The sequence below is a fragment of the Amphiprion ocellaris genome, chromosome 22 (genome assembly GCF_022539595.1).
Source record: "Amphiprion ocellaris isolate individual 3 ecotype Okinawa chromosome 22, ASM2253959v1, whole genome shotgun sequence".
In the NCBI taxonomy this organism is placed as follows: Eukaryota; Metazoa; Chordata; class Actinopteri; family Pomacentridae; genus Amphiprion; species Amphiprion ocellaris.
In genome coordinates, this window is record NC_072787.1 from 141,381 (window position 1) to 161,730 (window position 20,350).

Below are 20,350 nucleotides of genomic sequence, written 5' to 3' on the forward strand. Positions count from 1 at the left end.
GTGTCGTTACCGCCTGTGTCCACAAGAGGTCAGTAGCGCCCTCTCCTGTGACATGATCTTACATGAGAGAGATTAGATGACAGCAGAGACTCACACACAAATCTCTGTCCCTGCAACCGATCAATAATCAATAACAACACTGATACATTATCAACCAATCATATTTTGGTCATTTTGTACATGTTTCTAGTAGTTTTATCTCATATTTTCCCTCTGGGCTGGAAACTGATTATAGTTTACTGCTATGGTGTATGGCTCTGGCATTAAATATACTACATATATAGCTGGTGGTAAATTCAAAAATATGTAGACGAGCAAATCAAGTATAGTGAGGGTGATGCAGAGTAGATTGATGGAAATGGGCAGCTGGAAGCAGTGGGCTGGAGGAAGGTCAGCAGCAGCATCCCACAGATGGAGATTAGGCCAGTTGGTGGGAGAACCACCACAGATCTAAAGCATCCAGCTCTGGGATCAGGGACACTCGGAGAAAGGACACAGGGAGAAACAGAGTGAGTGTAATGCAATAATGGTATATATACTGTATATTAAATATAATGGTAGATAGAGAAGGGCTCAGTGCATCCAGAGAGGTCCTCCAGCAGCCTAGGCCTGTAGCAGCAGAACTAGGGGCAGAACTAAGGGACGTCCAAGAGGGGAAGTCAGTTGTGCAAATGAAGACACCAGCTCACCCCGTCAGGGTCCCCCAGTCGTCCCCCATCGTCACCTTCATCAGTTACACCTGACAGGAAAACCTTCATCTTCATCAATTATACCTGACAGGAAAACCTTCATCATCATCAGTTACACCTGACAGGAAAACCTTCTTCTTTATCTTCATCAGTTACAGAGTTAGGGTTCTTCAACAGGTCCTCCATCAGCAGGTCAGTTCTGTTTCAGGTCATCAGATGAAGCTCTGGGAAACGTTGCATCAAAAGAAAAGTTTCCTGGATGGTTTTTTTATTTCACCACTGAACATGAATCACAGAACAGAAACAGATTATTTATTAATTTCATTTTTAAACTTCTGAGAGAGAAGGTCCAACAGGAGTAATTCACACACGTGTTCCAAAGCTTCTGTTCACAAAAACCCTCCAGGAGCTCAAGGATAGGTCACCTGTTGATGCTCAGCTCAAACCTGTCTGCTCCACTGAGTATTTCTGTAGTGTCTGATCAGTGCAACTCATTCAAAGATCTATTTATTTTCATACTAAAACTAAAATGTCAAACAGCATACCCTGACTAGGGTGCTTTTCTAGACTAAAACATTGAAAACATCTGTATGATGTGAAGTAAATACCTGTGTGAACCTGTTGCAGTAGAAATAAGAACGGCCGATCTGCTTTGAAAACTGGAGCTCGGGATCTTTTGAGGAGGACCATCGCTGCAGGGATAGAAAATCATGTTTTAGAAACTTTAGACAGTTGGTTTGTTCTGTTCTATTAACCCTCGTGTCGTCCTGCGGCTCAAAATTGACCCGTTTTAAATTTTGAAAATGTGGGAAAAAAATATTTTCACAGTGAAACTTCTGATGTCCACATTTTCAACATTTTTGGGAAATTGTTGAACATTTTTTTGGTGGAAAAAAAATGTTAAAATGTTTCTCAACAACATTCATAAAAAAATCAACCAAAATCCAGCGAATTTCACTGGATTTTGGTTGATTTTTTTTGTGAATGTACTTAAAGACAATAGTAGAAGTTTTACTGATATATATATAATCACTTTAGATAGATTTTTTTGGAATATTTTTACTCATTTCTTGAAAATATCTACAAGAATTTTCTTGCCAAATCTGGGGGATTATTTTAAAATAAAACTTTTAAGGGAAACTTCTAAGGAATTATTGGAGTTTTCTTCTGAAGCTTTTGCAAATTTTCAGAAATTTGGGGAATTTTTTTGCTGAATTTTTGGATCTTTTTTCAGACAAGGAAACAATATTTTTTGGTGCCCGTAAATGAGGACAACAGTAGGATTAATATCTATTTGTTATATTAATATCTATCATATTATCACCAGTAGCAGCAGCTGCTTTGGTCCCGTCCTCCGTGACTTCTATCCTGACTTCATGGAAGGCATCAGACACATAGAGACCCTCCTCCACTTCAGAAGGAACAAACTGTCAGATACCTGAAGAACCTGGGATTAAACCTGAAGGACATCCTGGATGTTTATGAACTGATGGACTGACCTGAGATCCCGGTGAAGTCGGCTGCTGTGGTGTTGAAGGCGTCGCTGATGCCCATAGCGGGGAGCACCGACCTCAGGTTGAACTTGTTCTGCATTCTGAATCTGGAAACACCAGAAGAAGATCCATGTTTATGAACCAAGCCTCATGAAGAGTCTGCAAGTCCTGAACCAGTCTCTAATCCTGAAGCATTGTTCTCTACCTTGGGAGGAAGATGTCCATCCTGGTTCTGCGCAGGCCGGTGTCCCAGGACGCTAGGTGGCGCTGTGTGAGCTGAGCCTCCAGGGAGGACAGTAGCGTCTTCCTCTCGCTGGGTAGAACCACCTGCAGGCTCAGGGAGCGGCCCAGGAACGGCAGCTCCAGAACCGTGTAGCGCTGATCCGATCCCGTCCTGAGCTGACCTGAGGGGAGATCAATGAGGTCAGGACTTCTTCTGATTCAGTCATCAGTAGAGTTTAGCTCAGGTCTATTTCCACCTGATTTCACTTTAAACCTCACAGAACCATGTCCAACAGATTAAAAGAAAGACAACACCAGAGTAGAAACAGAAACGACTCACATCATTTGTAAATGCCAAACATATTTAACTAAACATTTTATTAAATATCTAGAAAGTGAAACATTTTCTCTTGTCACTGTGATAATAAACAATTATTGGATGGTGAAAGAAAATGTATTTAAATGTTCTGAATGGAAAAAGGTTGTAATTAAATACAGGCAGGACTGGAAAATAAAGAGATAACAGTTAGTTTCTAATAAATGTGGAGCTGCATGTCTGATAGAGGAACTGGTTGATGAGAAACAGATGGTAGAAGCTCTACTGGGATCAGCTGCAGAGACGGATTAATGTCATTTAGTTCAGAAAATGACAAAGAAACAGTCAAACATCACCTTGATGATGATCAGAACTGTCACTGATAAATGTTATTGAACAACCATCTAAGAAGTTTAAATAACTGAAGTTCCAAATGTTCATAGAAATACTGCTCTTTTAAATTCACTGGATATATACATATACATATATACAATATACATATATATTATATATATATATATATATATATTATATATATATTATATATATAATATATATAAGAGCAAACCACAGGGAGAGCAGAAGGGGAGGATGCTGCGTGAAACGTGCAGCAGAAGGCGACTTCAGATGAGTGAAACTAATCACAGAATTACACCCAGTCATATAATACACTGTATATACACTCTATAACTAAACTGAACAGTTTCCTTCTAACTACATCCTAGAAGCTCATCCAGTGGATGATTCTGGGTCTCTTACCAAAGCTGACCTCTGCAGCCTGGTACTTCATGGGCACCTTGATGGGAGGTCCCATCAGACAGGATGAAGGGCAGGTTCTGGGAGTTGGTGAACAGAAACTGCTTCTGCCAGATGCCCCTGAAGGCCACCGTGTTGACCAGCGCCACCTGCAGGTGGTGTCCCCCACCACAGGGGCCTCGGCCTGGGCCTCTCCTGATCCAGAGAGCTCTCCGCTGCTGGTTCCTGACTGGAGGGGCCACGACTCATCTGGAGGGAACCAGGGAACGGCAGGGGTTAATGGAGAGGCCACGAGGCTGTTATCGACTCATGTGGTCTGATGCCATGAATAAATGAATGAACTGGACGACTCACAAGAACACAAAAAGAAAAAGCCGAACAAGAAAACAAAAAATCAGCCATCAGGGATCGCTGCAAAAGAAATAATCTTATCATGGACTGGGACAGGGGGAGGATTTTAACATCAGAGACCAACAAACATAAATGATGGATCAAGGAGGCCATCGAGATCAGGAAGCAGGCGAGCTGCTCCATGAACCGGGACGAGGGGGACTACGCCCTCTAATACCTGGGACTCCATCCTCCAGAGACCACCGGACGGCGGGGGGCGTGGCCTATCTGACAGATTCTGACAGATCTGTCAGACTGGTCACATGATAAAAAGGACACGTCAGCACACGCCAGATGACGCTCTGAAGAAGACTGCAGTTGCAGTTGAAACATGTCAGCTAAGGTGAAACCATCTTATTTTTGATTTGTCGGTGTAAAAGAAATAACGTTATCCTATGATAGTCAACAACAAAATGAACATCATCCAAATAATAAAAGTTTGTATCTATCTATCTATCTATCTATCTATCTATCTATCTATCAAAACATGATTACAGTGAAACAGCTTTGAAAGAAGTCAAAAGTCACACTGTTTTCCTGTTCAGTCCCTTCAAATTTATTCATTTTTCTGTTTTATTTTTGGTTATGTGATCATTTTGCATTTCTTTATGGTCATTTTGTGTCTCTTTGCGGTCATTTTTGTGTGTTTTTGTTCAAATTTTTTGTTTCTGTGATTATTTTGTGTCTTTTTGTGGTCATTTGGTCAACACTCAGGCTTCATTAGCTGTAGCATATTAGATCTAACAGTACAATTGATGATAAGCATTAGCTCTAATACGTTACTGTAAAAAATTAGCTGTCATGCATTAGTTGTAGTATAATATATGCAATACATTAGTTGCAGTACAATAGATGCAAACAATGAGCTCTTATACATTTAAACTATTGCAGTAAAAGATGAATATTAGAGCTAAAATGCTGCAGTAAAAGAAGAATATTAGAGGAAAAATACTGCAGTAAAAGATGGATATCAGAGCTAAAATACTGCAGTTAAAGATAAATAATATGTGTGTGTGTGTGTGTGTGTGTGTGTGTGAGACACTAAACCACAGAAACATAACCCGTAGTTACTGTGCGTAGAACACAGCTGTGTTTACTCGCACTAAGCTCCACTCTCCTTACTGAGCATTTAAAGGTTTGGAAGATCCTCCATGATGGCGGAGGGGACTGATTTCCAGGTCACAGTAGCAAAGAGCACTCAAGGAGTAAGTATAAGTTGGATGCTTAGAAGCGCTATTGTTAAATATAGCAACTTTTATTATTTGCGAGTAGCTGTTTGCCACATGCAGCCCTAAACTGTAACAGCTCTCCAATAGAAACACTTCTTGGTGAACAGTTTTATGACCAGGAAAACAATTTGGACTACAATGTACTCTTCATATATGTTTATATTCATGGAAACAAAACCATTGCTCACTTGTTGAACATTGAATGCAGTGGACACACACCATCAGAGTCAAATGGTTTGGACAAAAAGGAAGTCTCTTACTACTAAATCAAGACATCAAACTTGCAGAAGATCACGGTGGAGACCTCAAAGTTTCGCTCCAGCCATCCATTTGTAGCCTGAATTCCTGCGAGAGGTTGGACATGTCGGCCCACTTCCTCATCTTAGAGAAGAACTGGATCAGACTGAGACAAGGACATGTTAGGATTTATTTTTTTAAGGCACTGCTAGCTGAACACTGAACTTGATGTCACATATGAGTAATACAATATTGATATTTGTAATGTATAAAACAGTGTTATGGTCACTTTAAGAAGTACCTGCGCAAGGTATTATGGGATGCCTGTTACCCCATGTTTGGCAGTCTGGTCTGGCAGTTCAGAAGTAAACACATTGAAAGACACCACTCTCGTTTCGCCTCATTATATTTTATGTCTATATAAGATATACAGACATTACAATATTAATAACCATTTGTTGTGTAATTAATGTATGAGTTGTGTTGACCTGAATAGAGAGAGAGCATTAACCCCAGGCTCTGAAGGGTTAAATACATGATGGATACACACAGGTCAGGCTGGAAAGCTACAGCTGCGCGCACACACACACACACACACACACACACACACACACACACACACACACACACACACACACACACACACACACACACACACACACACACACACACACACACACACACACACACACACACACACACACACACACACACACACACACTAGTACAAAGAGTGTTTTCACACACACAGCACATTCCTATGTCCTTATAATGAAACAACTAATTTTACTGAAACCGCTAAACTCAAGGTTGTTTAAGAGTGGAAACCATAATAATCCTCCCTATGAGACACCACCAGCAGCTGCATCACATCTCAGTTAACAGAGGAATAAGACTGACAGGTAGAGAGAGGGAAGAGGGTTCTAGGAGGTTCTTTTACAGGATGGTTCCTGGAGATTGGATGAATCGTGTGCCAGAGATATGGACGTATCTGTGCACCAACCAATGGGAGAGCTAAGTCTACACCACGGTTATCCCCACCTTTAGCCAATCACTGTTCAATATTTGAATGATATGTTTGTGTTCAATAACCAATCACATTTCACAATACGGTATAAAATGTTCTGTTCATATCAGACTTTGTCATTTTCTGGGAGGCTGTTCCAGACAGAAAAGGTCCTTGATCAAGATTCTTTTGAGACACTGATGGAAGAAAATAAACAGCTTAATTGGAAAGTAGTAGTTTGTTTTCTATCTCAAAAAATGAACCTGCTCAACAGACACAAGTGTCAAAAAGCATTCACACAAAGCAACTAACTTTCCACTGTAAAATAATAAAAACAAGGGTTTTCTTGCAGTGAGAATTGTTTTACACCATCCAGAGGTTTGAGCAGGCACCAAAGGAAAATAATAACAGAACTTAGTATGAAATCCGTTTTCACATTTTGGGTTCCAAGTACTCAAGCATTATTGATGTGTCTGTTACTGAATAGTGAGAAAAAACAGAAAAATACTCAGATTTTTGTCAGATAAATTCACTCTACAGCATTTTATCAGTCATGCTCACTGCTGTGTGTGGTCAAACATCCATTTTAAGATAAGAAAAACTCAGCAGTAGGTTTAAGAATGAAACTAGCCCAGATGTTAAAGAACGACAAGTCTAAAAAAGAACAGGAAAACATTTTCAGTTCAGTGGCTGAACTAAATAGTCTGATACCAAGTCGAAGAAGTCATCTTGATGGTGTGGTTGCATTTTTGTTAAAATCGAAGATAAACTTTGCAAAAAACTTTTTAATATCACAACTCAACAACCACCTTGGCAGAGCATCTAAAGACAGCAGGTTAAACGCATTTGTTTTCTAATCCTGGATCATTCTTGTGTTGGAATCACCAGTTCACATATTTCTGTTTTCAGAAATCATATGAATAAGGGGCTGCTCTGTTGTTATCATCATATCACAATATCTCATTCAGAGTGCAGTTATTTCTTCTGTTACTGATCTACATCACCATGTAACACAAAACGCCTGCCTGGTGGCTAGTTTGGCCTCAAACAAAGAATGAGCAGCTTCTTCTGCTGCTGCTACATCCCAATACTCATGTTAAAATAATGTGTTTTTTGAAAATGAATACTTGTAAACATTCTACTCGACCCACAAAATCAATTCGGAACCTCTAAATGTGTACACTATGGGCTCTCTGAGAAATGTTTATAACCTGAGGTAGCTCTGTGACACAGACAAAGAGGAGATATAAAAACAGGTCTACTGTGCTTGTTCACTGGCTCGTGTTTAAAATAACTCACTGAACAACTGCTGACATTTTTCAACTCACTTTGGCAAAGCCTGAGTTTGCAAACACATAGTTCATGATCCAGTAGTTTGAAGGATTACACAGCTTTAAAAGAATAAAAGACATTTAACCAGAATCCATTAGTTATTTAAAATAGTTGAGTGTTTTTATGCATTGGGCCGTATTCAGAGGCAGGTTTTACTGGATTATTGTCCTGCAGAGGCGCCAGCGTCTGACCTGAGTTTGGACGAGTGAAGGATCCTCCCTCCATCAGTCCTTTACCCACTGTGGGAGTGGAGCCCTTCCTGCAGGCTGCATCCAGCCAACAGGCCAGCCAGTGCACCACCTCCCCCTGCAGAGACACACAAAGTGAACCATGTTAGCAAACAGCGGCGGCACCATCGTTCTGCTGATATAGAAAGCTTGATGACCGCTGGTCCGCTTCAAGCAATTTAAACAGAAGCATGAAAGGTTATGCACCACAATTACACATGTACACACACTTAGCTAAAACCTCTGCAAAACTTTAACAGCACAAATCACAAGTGGTTGTTTTGACAGTGAGTCTGTTGATTGCCCCAGTGAGACATAATTGCACAGCATTTTAGCTGAGGTACTGAGAATTACATTTTTAGAAATAAAAGTCAATTAAAAAAAAGCACAAAAGACAACTGCATTTGGTCTTCTAACTCATTTTCAAACATAATACCTACACAAAACAGCTGACAGCAACAGCAAATTGGGTTTGAATTATTCTGACAATTAGTACATCTACTGCATCACTTAAGAAAAAAGTCAAATGTGTGTATTTTCAGTTTTTTTATGTCACTGTAAGAAAGCATTTATGTCCACTTTATGATTTTAGATCCTGCATTTAGGTTTTCAATCTCATTTTCTCCTTCCTCTGTACGTTTTTGACATCATAGTAATTCTAATTATTATTATTTCCCACCTAACACATTTTGTAACGCACAGAAATGTGACACAACCAGGTTGTTGTTGTTGCTATTACAAATTCAATATATTCAGGTGTGTGGCCTGTTCAATCTGGCATCCCATATTTTTTTTTTTTTTTTAACCAATTTTCTGACAAGCGATTAACAGAATGATCAACTACTCATCTGGACAATAATCTGAATATTAGACAATAAAAAAAATAATAGTAGCAGCAGGCTGCACAGTAGCTTGGTGGTTAGCTCCGTCGCCTCACAGCTAGAAGATCCTCGGTTTGTGTCCCAGCCTTCCTGGGATCTTCCTGCATGGAGTCTCCATGTTCTCCTGTACATGCGTGGGTTTCCTCCAGGTTCTCCCACAGTCCAGAAACATGCTGAGGTCAATTGGTGATTCTAAACTGTCCATAGGTGTGAATGTTTGTCTCTCTGTGTAGCCCTGTGATACAGTTACCTGTCCAGGTGAACCTGTGATAGACTGTTACCTGTCCAGGTGTCCCCTGCCTTCACCCGCAGTCAGCTGGGATAGACTCCAGCCCCCCATGACCCTGATGAGGATCAAGAGGATCCGACGACTCGACGGACAGACGCTTTATTAATCCCGAGGGAAATTCAAAATATTCAGCAGCTTACATACAAAAACAAAAATAACTAAAAGGCAAAACAGACAGGTTAGTAACATGAACGTTAACGGTTAGTATATACTCTAAAAAACTTGCTGTATAATACTATAAACATTTCTAATTTTAAAATCTATAGAAATACTAATTGTATTAAAAGTCAATAAAACAGTGTTTACACCTTTCAAGACAACGTGGTTTAAAGTGATTTAAAATTATTTAAATGGTTTAAAGTGATTTTGACAGGTAGCACGAAAACACTTGTAAACTACATAAAATGCAGACATTCTACAATCACATTGGATCAGTCCTGATGTGCTCATGACTGCGTGAGTATCAGGTAAACAACACTTAAAACGGGATGATGAAATTTAAGAAAAACAATGCAATATATTATTAATGGTAATAACTTTATTTACACTGACCTTTCTCTCTGGCTGTGGTGGGCACTGGACACTTTACCACCAACAGCTGCTGGAAACTGATTTTTGTTTCACACCTTTGCTTTTTCCTTTTGAAAAAAAAACACAGTCCATAACATCTATTTTTTCAGGACAACTCAGATCATATGTCACATAAGGATGCAGGAGTGTGACCTGAGTCATGCACTTCATTTCAGTGTGAAAGAAACTTGAAAATGATCAGGTTGAAATGCGAACATTTTTCGACGGTGAATCCCTCATCCCTGGAACACACAGGAGAGAGAGAGAGAGAGACATCTGTCCTGGGGGACAGGAAGAGAGAGAGACAACTGTCATGGGGACAGGAAGAGAGAGAGACAACTGTCATGGGGACAGGAAGAGAGAGAAACAGATCTGTCCTGGGAACAAGTAGAGAGAGAGAAAAACACCTGTTATGGGGGACAGTAGGAGAGAGACTTGTCCTGGGGGACGTGAGAGAGACAAACAGGAAAACCTTCATCTTCATCAGTAACACCTGACAGTAATACCTTCATCTTCATCAGTTACACCTGACAGGAAAATCTTCATCAGTTATACCTGACAGGAAACCTTCATCGTCATCTTCAACAGTAACACCTGACAGGAAAACCTTCATCTTCATCAGTTACACCTGACAGGAAAACCTTCATCGTCATCTTCATCAGTAACACCTGAAAGGAGAACTTCATCGTCATCTTCATCAGTAACACATGACAGGAAACCTTCATCGTCATCTCCATCAGTAACACCTGACAGGAAAACGACACCTGGGCGGAGAACCTGGCAGAGAACAACAGGAGGGGCGACCTGGGCACAGAACTTGGAGGAGAACCTGGAGGAGAACGAAAGGGGGAGCAACCTGGGCCAGAACGTGGAGGAGAACGATAGGAGGGGCCACCTGGGTGGAGAACCTGGCGGAGAACAACAGGAGGAGCGACCCGTGCACAGAACCTGGAGGAGAACGACAGGAGGAGCGACCTGGGCGGAGAACGTGGCGGAGACCGATAGGAGGGGCCACCTGTGCGCAGCATATCGAGGAGAACCTGGAGGAGAACGACAGGAGGGGCCACCCGGGGGCAGAACTTGGAGGAGAACCTGGAGGAGAACGAAAGGAGGAGAAACCAATGCGCAGAACCTGGAAGAGAACGACAGGAGGAGCCACCTGGGGGCAGAATCTGGAGGAGAACCTGGAGAACGACAGGAGGGGCCACCTCGGGGCAGAACTTGCAGGAGATCCTGGAGGAGAACGACAGGAGGGGCCACCTGGGCGGAGAACTTGGAGAACCTGGAGGAGAACGACAGGAGGAGCGACCTGGGCACAGAACGTGGAGGAGAACCTGGAGGAGAACGACAGGAGGAGCCACCTGGGGGCAGAACTTGGAGGAGAACCGGGAGGAGAACGACAGGAGGAGCAACCTGGGCACAGAACGTGAAGGAAATCCTGGAGGAGAACGACAGGAGGAGCCACCTGGGGGCAGAACTTGGAGAAGAACCTGGAGGAGAAAGACAGGAGGAGAAACCTGGGCACAGAACGAGGAGAAAATCCTGGAGGAGAACGACAGGAGGAGCAACCTGGGGGAAGAACTTGGAGGAGAACCGAGAGGAGAACGACAGGAGGAGAGACATGGGCAAAGAACGTGGAGGAGAACCTGGAGGAGAACGACAGGAGGAGCGACCTGGGCACAGAACGTGGAGGAGAACCAGGAAGAGAACGACAGGAGGGGCCACCTGGGCGGAGAACTTGGAGAACCTGGAGGAGAACGACAGGAGGAGCGACCAGGGCGGAGAACCTGGCAGAGAACAACAGGAGGGGCCACCTGGGCGGAGAACTTGGAGAACGTGGAGGAGAACGACAGGAGGAGCGACCTGGGCGGAGAACGTGGAGGAGAACGATAGGAGGGGCCACCTGGGGGCAGAACTTGGAGAACCTGGAGGAGAACGACAGGAGGAGCAACCTGGGCGCAGAACGTGGAGGAGAACCTGGAGGAGAACGACAGGAGGAGCCAACTGGGGGCAGAACTTGGAGGAGATCCTAGAGAACGACAGGAGGGGCCACCTGGGCGGAGAAGTTGGAGAACCTGGAGGAGAACGACAGGAGGAGCGACCTGGGCACAGAACGTGGAGGAAAACCTGGAGGAGAACCTGGAGGAGAACAAAAGGAGGAGCAACGTGGGCACAGAACGTGGAGGAGAACCAGGAAGAGAACGACAGGAGGGGCCACCTCGGGGAAGAACTTGGAGGAGATCCTGGAGGAGAACGACAGGAGGGGCCACCTGGGCCGAGAACTTGGAGAACCTGGAGGAGAACGACAGGAGGAGCGACCTGGGCGGAGAACCTGGCGGAGAACGACAGAAGGGGCCACCTGGGCACAGAACTTGGAGGAGAACCTGGAAGAGAACGACAGGAGGAGCAACCTGCGCGCAGAACGTGGAGGAGAACCTGGAGGAGAACGACAGGAGGAGGCACCTGGGGGCAGAACTTGGAGGAGATCCTGGAGAACGACAGGAGGGGCCACCTGGGCGGAGAACTTGGAGAACCTGGAGGAGAACGACAGGAGAAGCGACCTGGGCGGAGAACGTAGAGGAGAACGATAGGAGGGGCAACCTGTGCGCAGCATCTGGAGGAGAACCTGGGGGAGAACGACAGGAGGAGCGACCTGGGCACAGAACGTGGAGGAGAACCTGGAGGAGAACCTGGAGGACAACGAAAGGTGGAGCGACCTGGGCACAGAACGTGGAGGAGAACCAGGAAGAGAACGACAGGAGGGGCAATCTGGGCGGAGAACTTGGAGAACCTGGAGGAGAACGACAGGAGGAGCGACCTGGGCACAGAACGGGGAGGAGAACCAGGAAGAGAACGACAGGAGGGGCCACCTCGGGGCAGAACTTGGAGGAGATCCTGGAGGAGAACGACAGTAGGGGCCACCTGGGCGGAGAACTTGGAGAACCTGGAGAAGAACGACAGTAGGAGCGACCTGGGCGGAGAACCTGGCGGAGAACGACAGGAGGAGCCACCTGGGCACAGAACGTGGAGGAGAACGACAGGAGGAGCAACCTGGGCACAGAACGTGGAGGAGAACCTGGAGGAGAACGACAGGAGGAGCCACCTGGGGGCAGAACGAAAGGAGGGGCAAACTGGGAGGAGAACTTGGAGAACCTGGAGGAGAACGACAGGAGGAGCAACCTGGGCACAGAACGTGGAGAACCTGGAGGAGAACGACAGGAGGGGCCACCTGGGCGGAGAACTTGGAGAACCTGGAGGAGAACGACAGGAGGAGCGACCTGGGCGGAGAACGTGGAGGAGAACAATAGTAGGGGCAACCTGTGCGCAGCATCTGGAAGAGAACCTGGAGGAGAACGACAAGAGGAGCGACCTGGGCACAGAACGTGGAGGAGATCCTGGAGGAGAACGACAGGAGGGGCCACCTGGGCGGAGAACTTGGAGAACCTGGAGAACCTGGAGGAGAACGACAGGAGGAGCGACCTGGGCGGAGAACCTGGCAGAGAACAACAGGAGGGGCCACCTGGGCACAGAACTTAGAGGAGAACCTGGAGGAGAACGACAGGAGGAGCGACCTGGGCACAGAACGTGGAGGAGAACCTGGAGGAGAACCTGGAGGAGAACGAAAGGAGGAGCGACCTGGGCACAGAACGTGGAGGAGAACCTGGAGGAGAACGACAGGAGGGGCCACCTGGGCGGAGAACTTGGAGAACCTGGAGGAGAACGACAGGAGGAGCGACCTGGGCGCAGCATCTGGAGGAGAACCTGGAGGAGAATGACAGGAGGAGCGACCTGGGCACAGAACGTGGAGGAGAACCTGGAGGAGGACCTGGAGGAGAACGAAAGGTGGAGCGACCTGGGCAAAGAACGTGGAGGAGAACCAGGAAGAGAACGACAGGAGGGGCCATCTGGGTGGAGAACTTGGAGAACCTGGAGGAGAACGACAGGAGGAGCGACCTGGGCACAGAACGTGGAGGAGAACCAGGAAGAGAACGACAGGTGGGGCCAGCTCGGGGGAGAACTTGGAGGAAATCCTGGAGGAGAACGACAGGAGGAGCCACCTGGGCACAGAACGTGGAGGAGAACCTGGAGGAGAACGACAGGAGGAGCAACCTAGGTACAGAACGTGGAGGAGAACCTGCAAGAGAACGACAGGAGGAGCCACCTGGGCGGAGATCTTGGAGAACCTGGAGGAGAACGACAGGAGAAGCGACCTGTGCGGAGAACGTGGAGGAGAACGATAGGAGGGGCAACCTGTGCGCAGCATCTGGAGGAGAACCTGGAGAAGAACGACAGGAGGAGCGACCTGGGCACAGAACGTGGAGGAGAACCTGGAGGAGAACCTGGAGGACAACGAAAGGTGGAGCGACCTGGGCACAGAACGTGGAGGAGAACCAGGAAGAGAACGACAGGAGGGGCCATCTGGGCGGAGAACTTGGAGAACCTGGAGGAGAACGACAGGAGGAGCGACCTGGGCACAGAACGGGGAGGAGAACCAGGAAGAGAACGAGAGGAGGGGCCACCTCGGGGCAGAACTTGGAGGAGATCCTGGAGGAGAACGACAGTAGGGGCCACCTGGGCGGAGAACTTGGAGAACCTGGAGGAGAACGACAGGAGGAGCGACCTGGGCGGAGAACCTGGCGGAGAACGTGGAGGAGAACGACAGGAGGAGAAACCTGGGCACAGAACGTGGAGGAGAACCTGGAGGAGAACGACAGGAGGAGCACCCTGGGCACAGAACGTGGAGGAGAACCTGCAGGAGAACAACAGGAGGAGCCACCTGGGGGCAGAACTTGGAGAACCTGGAGGAGAACGACAGGAGGAGCCACCTGGGGGCAGAACGAAAGGAGGGGCCAACTGGGCGGAGAACTTGGAGAACCTGGAGGAGAACGACAGGAGGAGCAACCTGGGCACAGAACGTGGAGAACCTGGAGGAGAACGACATGAGGAGCGACCTGGGCGGAGAACGTGGAGGAGAACAATAGTAGGGGCAACCTGTGCGCAGCATCTGGAAGAGAACCTGGAGGAGAACGACAAGAGGAGCGACCTGGGCACAGAACGTGGAGGAGATCCTGGAGGAGAACGACAGGAGGGGCCACCTGGGCGGAGAACTTGGAGAACCTGGAGGAGAACGACAGGAGGAGCGACCTGGGCGGAGAACCTGGCAGAGAACAACAGGAGGGGCTACCTGGGCACAGAACTTGGAGGAGAACCTGGAGGAGAACGACAGGAGGAGCGACCTGGGCACAGAACCTGGAGGAGAACCTGGAGGAGAACGACAGGAGGGGCCACCTGGGCGGAGAACTTGGAGAACCTGGAGGAGAACGACAGGAGGAGCCACCTGGGGGCAGAACGAAAGGAGGGGCCAACTGGGCGGAGAACTTGGAGAACCTGGAGGAGAACGACAGGAGGAGCAACCTGGGCACAGAACGTGGAGAACCTGGAGGAGAACGACATGAGGAGCGACCTGGGCGGAGAACGTGGAGGAGAACAATAGTAGGGGCAACCTGTGCGCAGCATCTGGAAGAGAACCTGGAGGAGAACGACAAGAGGAGCGACCTGGGCACAGAACGTGGAGGAGATCCTGGAGGAGAACGACAGGAGGGGCCACCTGGGCGGAGAACTTGGAGAACCTGGAGGAGAACGACAGGAGGAGCGACCTGGGCGGAGAACCTGGCAGAGAACAACAGGAGGGGCTACCTGGGCACAGAACTTGGAGGAGAACCTGGAGGAGAACGACAGGAGGAGCGACCTGGGCACAGAACCTGGAGGAGAACCTGGAGGAGAACCTGGAGGAGAACGACAGGAGGGGCCACCTGGGCGGAGAACTTGGAGAACCTGGAGGAGAACGACAGGAGGAGCGACCTGGGCGCAGCATCTGGAGGAGAACCTGGAGGAGAATGACAGGAGGAGCGACCTGGGCACAGAACCTGGAGGAGGACCTGGAGGAGAACGAAAGGTGGAGCAACCTGGGCAAAGAACGTGGAGGAGAACCAGGAAGAGAACGACAGGTGGGGCCAGCTCGGGGAAGAACTTGGAGGAAATCCTGGAGGACAACGACAGGAGGAGCCACCTGGGAGCAGAACGTGGAGGAGAACCTGGAGGAGAACGACAGGAGGAGCAACCTAGGTACAGAACGTGGAGGAGAACCTGCAAGAGAACGACAGGAGGAGCCACCTGGGGGCAGAACTTGGAGAACCTGGAGGAGAACGACAGGAGGAGCCACCTGGGGGCAGAACGACAGGAGGGGCCAACTGGGCGGAGAACTTGGAGGAGAACCTGGAGGAGAACGACAGGAGGAGCGACCTACGCACAGAACGTGGAGGAGAACCAGGAAGAGGACGACAGGAGGGGCCACCTCGGGGCAGAACTCGGAGAAGATCCTGGAGGAGAACGACAGGAAGGGCCACCTGGGCGGAGAACTTGGAGAACCTGGAGGACAACGACAGGAGGAGCAACCTGGGCGCAGAACGTGGAGGAGAACCTGGAGGAGAACGACAGAAGGAGCCAACTGGGGGCAGAACTTGGAGGAGATCCTGGAGAACGACAGGAGGGGCCACCTGGGCGGAGAAGTTGGAGAACCTGGAGGAGAACGAAAGGAGGAGCGACCTGGGCACAGAACGTGGAGGAAAACCTGGAGGAGAACCTGGAGGAGAACGAAAGGAGGAGCAACCTGGGCACAGAGCGTGGAGGAGAACCTGGAGGAGAACGACAGGAGGAGCCACCTGGGGGCAGAACTTGGAGGAGAACCTGGAGGACAAAGACAGGAGGAGCGACCTGGGTACAGAACGTGGAGGAGAACCTGGAAGAGAATGAAAGGAGGAGCGACCTGGGCACAGAACTTGGAGGAGAACGACAGGAGGGGCCACCTGGGCAGAGAACTTGGAGAACCTGGAGGAGAACGAAAGGAGGAGCAACCTGGGCACAGAACTTGGAGGAGAACCTGGAGGAGAACGACAGGAGGAGTCAACTGGGGGAGGAACTTGGAGGAGATCCTGGAGAACGACAGGAGGGGCCACCTGGGCGGAGAACTTGGAGAACCTGGAGGAGAACGACAGGAGGAGCGACCTGTGCGCAGCATCTGGAGGAGAACCTGGAGGAGAACGACAGGAGGAGCGACCTGGGCACAGAACATGGAGGAGATCCTGGAGGAGAACGACAGGAGGAGCCACCTGGGAGCAGAACTTGGAGAACCTGGAGGAGAACGACAGGAGGGGCCACCAGGGTGGAGAACCTGGCGGAGAACGACAGGAGGGGCCACCTGGGCACAGAACGTGGAGGAGAACCTGGAGGAGAACGACAGGAGGAGCCAACTGGGGGCAGAACTTGGAGGAGATCCTGGAGAACGACAGGAGGGTCCACCTGGGCGGAGAACTTGGAGAACCTGGAGGAGAACGACAGGAGGAGCGACCTGGGCGGAGAACGTGGAGGAGAACGATAGGAGGGGCAACCTGTGTGCAGCATCTGGAAGAGAACCTGGAGGAGAACGACAGGAGGAGTGACCTGGGCGGAGAACCTGGCGGAGAACGACGGGAGGGGCCACCTGGGCACAGAACGTGGAGGAGAACCTGGAGGAGAACGACAGGAGGGGCCACCTGGGCGGAGAACCTGGCGGAGAACGACGGGAGGGGCCACCTGGGCACAGAAAGTGGAGGAGAACCTGGAGGAGAACGACAGGAGGAGCAACCTGGGCACAGAACGTGGAGGAGAACCTGGAGCAGAACGACAGAAGGAGCAACCTGGGAACAGAACGTGGAGGAGAACCTGGAGGATAACGACAGGAGGAGCCACCTGGGGGCAAAACTTGGAGAACCTGGAGGAGAACGACAGGAGGAGCCAACTGGGGGCAGAACGACAGGAGGGGCCAACTGGGCGGAGAACTTGGAGAACCTGGAGGAGAACGACAGGAGGAGAAACCTGGGCACAGAACGTGGAGGAGAACCTGGAGGAGAACGACAGGAGGAGCCACATGGGGGCAGAACTTGGAGGAGATCCTGGAGAACGACAGGAGGGGCCACCTGGGCGGAGAACTTGGAGAACCTGGAGGAGAACGAAAGGAGGAGCGACCTGGGCAAAGAACGTGGAGGAGAACGATAGGAGGGGCAACCTGTGCGCAGCATCTGGAGGAGAACCTGGAGGAGAACGACAGGAGGAGCGACCTGGGCACAGAACGTGGAGGAGATCCTGGAGGAGAACGACAGGAGGGGCCACCTGGGCGGACAACTTGGAGAACAGGGAGGAGAACGACAGGAGGAGCGACCTGGGCGGAGAACCTGGTAGAGAACAACAGGAGGGGCCACCTGGGCACAGAACTTGGAGGAGAACCTGGAGGAGAACGACAGGAGGAGCGACCTGGGCACAGAACGTGGAGGAGAACCAGGAAGAAGACGACAGGAGGGGCCACCTCGGGGCAGACCTCGTAGAAGATCCTGGAGGAGAACGACAGGAGGGGCCACCTGGGCGGAGAACTTGGAGAACAGGGAGGAGAACGACAGGAGGAGCGACCTGGGTGGAGAACCTGGTAGAGAACAACAGGAGGGGCCACCTGGGCACAGAACTTGGAGGAGAACCTGGAGGAGAACGACAGGAGGAGCGACCTGGGCACAGAACGTGGAGGAGAACCAGGAAGAAGACGACAGGAGGGGCCACCTCGGGGCAGACCTCGTAGAAGATCCTGGAGGAGAACGACAGGAGGGGCCACCTGGGCGGAGAACTTGGAGAACCTGGAGGAGAACGACAGGAGGAGCAACCTGGGCACAGAACGTGGAGGAGAACCTGGAGGAGAACGACAGGAGGAGCCACCTGGGGGAAGAACTTGGAGAACCTGGAGGAGAACGACAGGAGGGGCCACCTGGGAGGAGAACCTGGCGGAGAACGACAGGAGGGGCAACCTGGGCACAGATCGTGGAGGAGAACCTGGAGGAGAACGACAGGAGGAGCCAACTGGGGGCAGAACTTGGAGGAGATCCTGGAGAACGACAGGAGGGTCCACCTGGGCGGAGAACTTGGAGAACCTGGAGGAGAACAACAGGAGGAGCGACCTGGGCGGAGAACGTGGAGGAGAACCTGGAGGAGAACGACAGGAGGAGCCACCTGGGGGCAGAACGATAGGAGGGGCCAACTGGGCGGAGAACTTGGAGAACCTGGAGGAGAACGACAGGAGGAGCAACCTGGGCACAGAACGTGGAGGAGAACCTGGAGGAGAACGACAGGAGGGGCCACCTGGGGGCAGAACTTGGAGGAGATCCTGGAGAACGACAGGAGGGGCCACCTGGGTGGAGAACTTGGAGGAGAACCTGGAGGAGAACGACAGGAGGAGCGACCTGGGCACAGAACGTGGAGAAGAACCTGGAGGAGAACCTGGAGGAGAACGAAAGGAGGAGTGACCTGGGCACAGAACGTGGAGGAGAACCTGGAGGAGAACGACAGGAGGGGCCACCTGGGCGGAGAACTTGGAGAACCTGGAGGAGAACGACAGGAGGAGCGACCTGGGCGGAGAACGTGGAGCAGAACGACAGGAGGGGCAACCTGTGCGCAGCATCTGGAGGAGAACCTGGAGGAGAACGACAGGAGGAGCGACCTGGGCACAGAACGTGGAGGAGATCCTGGAGGAGAACGACAGGAGGAGCCACCTGGGGGCAGAACTTGGAGAACCTGGAGGAGAACGACAGGAGGGGCCACCTGGGCGGAGAACCTGGCGGAGAACGACAGGAGGGGCCACCTGGGCACAGAACGTGGAGGAGAACCTGGAGGAGAACGACAGGAGGAGCCAACTGGGGGCAGAACTTGGAGGAGATCCTGGAGAACGACAGGAGGGGCCACCTGGGCGGAGAACTTGGAGAACCTGGAGGAGAACGACAGGAGGAGCGACCTGGGCACAGAACGTGGAGGAGATCCTGGAGGAGAACGACAGGAGGAGCCACCTGGGGGCAGAACTTGGAGGAGATCCTGGAGAACGACAGGAGGGTCCACCTGGGCGGAGAACTTGGAGAACCTGGAGGAGAACGACAGGAGGAGCGACCTGGGCGGAGAACGTGGAGGAGAACGATAGGAGGGGCAACCTGTGTGCAGCATCTGGAAGAGAACCTGGAGGAGAACGACAGGAGGAGTGACCTGGGCGGAGAACCTGGCGGAGAACGACGGGAGGGGCCACCTGGGCACAGAACGTGGAGGAGAACCTGGAGGAGAACGACAGGAGGGGCCACCTGGGCGGAGAACCTGGCGGAGAACGACGGGAGGGGCCACCTGGGCACAGAAAGTGGAGGAGAACCTGGAGGAGAACGACAGGAGGAGCAACCTGGGCACAGAACGTGGAGGAGAACCTGGAGCAGAACGACAGAAGGAGCAACCTGGGAACAGAACGTGGAGGAGAACCTGGAGGATAACGACAGGAGGAGCCACCTGGGGGCAAAACTTGGAGAACCTGGAGGAGAACGACAGGAGGAGCCAACTGGGGGCAGAACGACAGGAGGGGCCAACTGGGCGGAGAACTTGGAGAACCTGGAGGAGAACGACAGGAGGAGAAACCTGGGCACAGAACGTGGAGGAGAACCTGGAGGAGAACGACAGGAGGAGCCACATGGGGGCAGAACTTGGAGGAGATCCTGGAGAACGACAGGAGGGGCCACCTGGGCGGAGAACTTGGAGAACCTGGAGGAGAACGAAAGGAGGAGCGACCTGGGCAAAGAACGTGGAGGAGAACGATAGGAGGGGCAA

The 20,350-nt window shown here is 50.2% G+C and overlaps 1 long non-coding RNA gene and 1 pseudogene across 1 annotated transcript; both read right to left on the reverse strand.

Annotated features, from left to right (window-relative positions):
- Window positions 1-974: 974 nt before the first annotated feature.
- On the reverse strand, window positions 975-5,476 carry LOC111563017 (probable serpin E3; annotated as a pseudogene).
- A 28-nt stretch (window positions 5,477-5,504) lies between these two features.
- LOC129347991 (uncharacterized) lies at window positions 5,505-9,895 on the reverse strand. The gene is made up of 3 exons (XR_008600369.1): window positions 9,620-9,895; window positions 9,060-9,202; window positions 5,505-7,976 (listed from the first exon to the last, which is right to left on the reverse strand). It is a non-coding gene; the product is annotated as an uncharacterized LOC129347991 (long non-coding RNA).
- Between the last annotated feature and the right edge of the window lie 10,455 nt (window positions 9,896-20,350).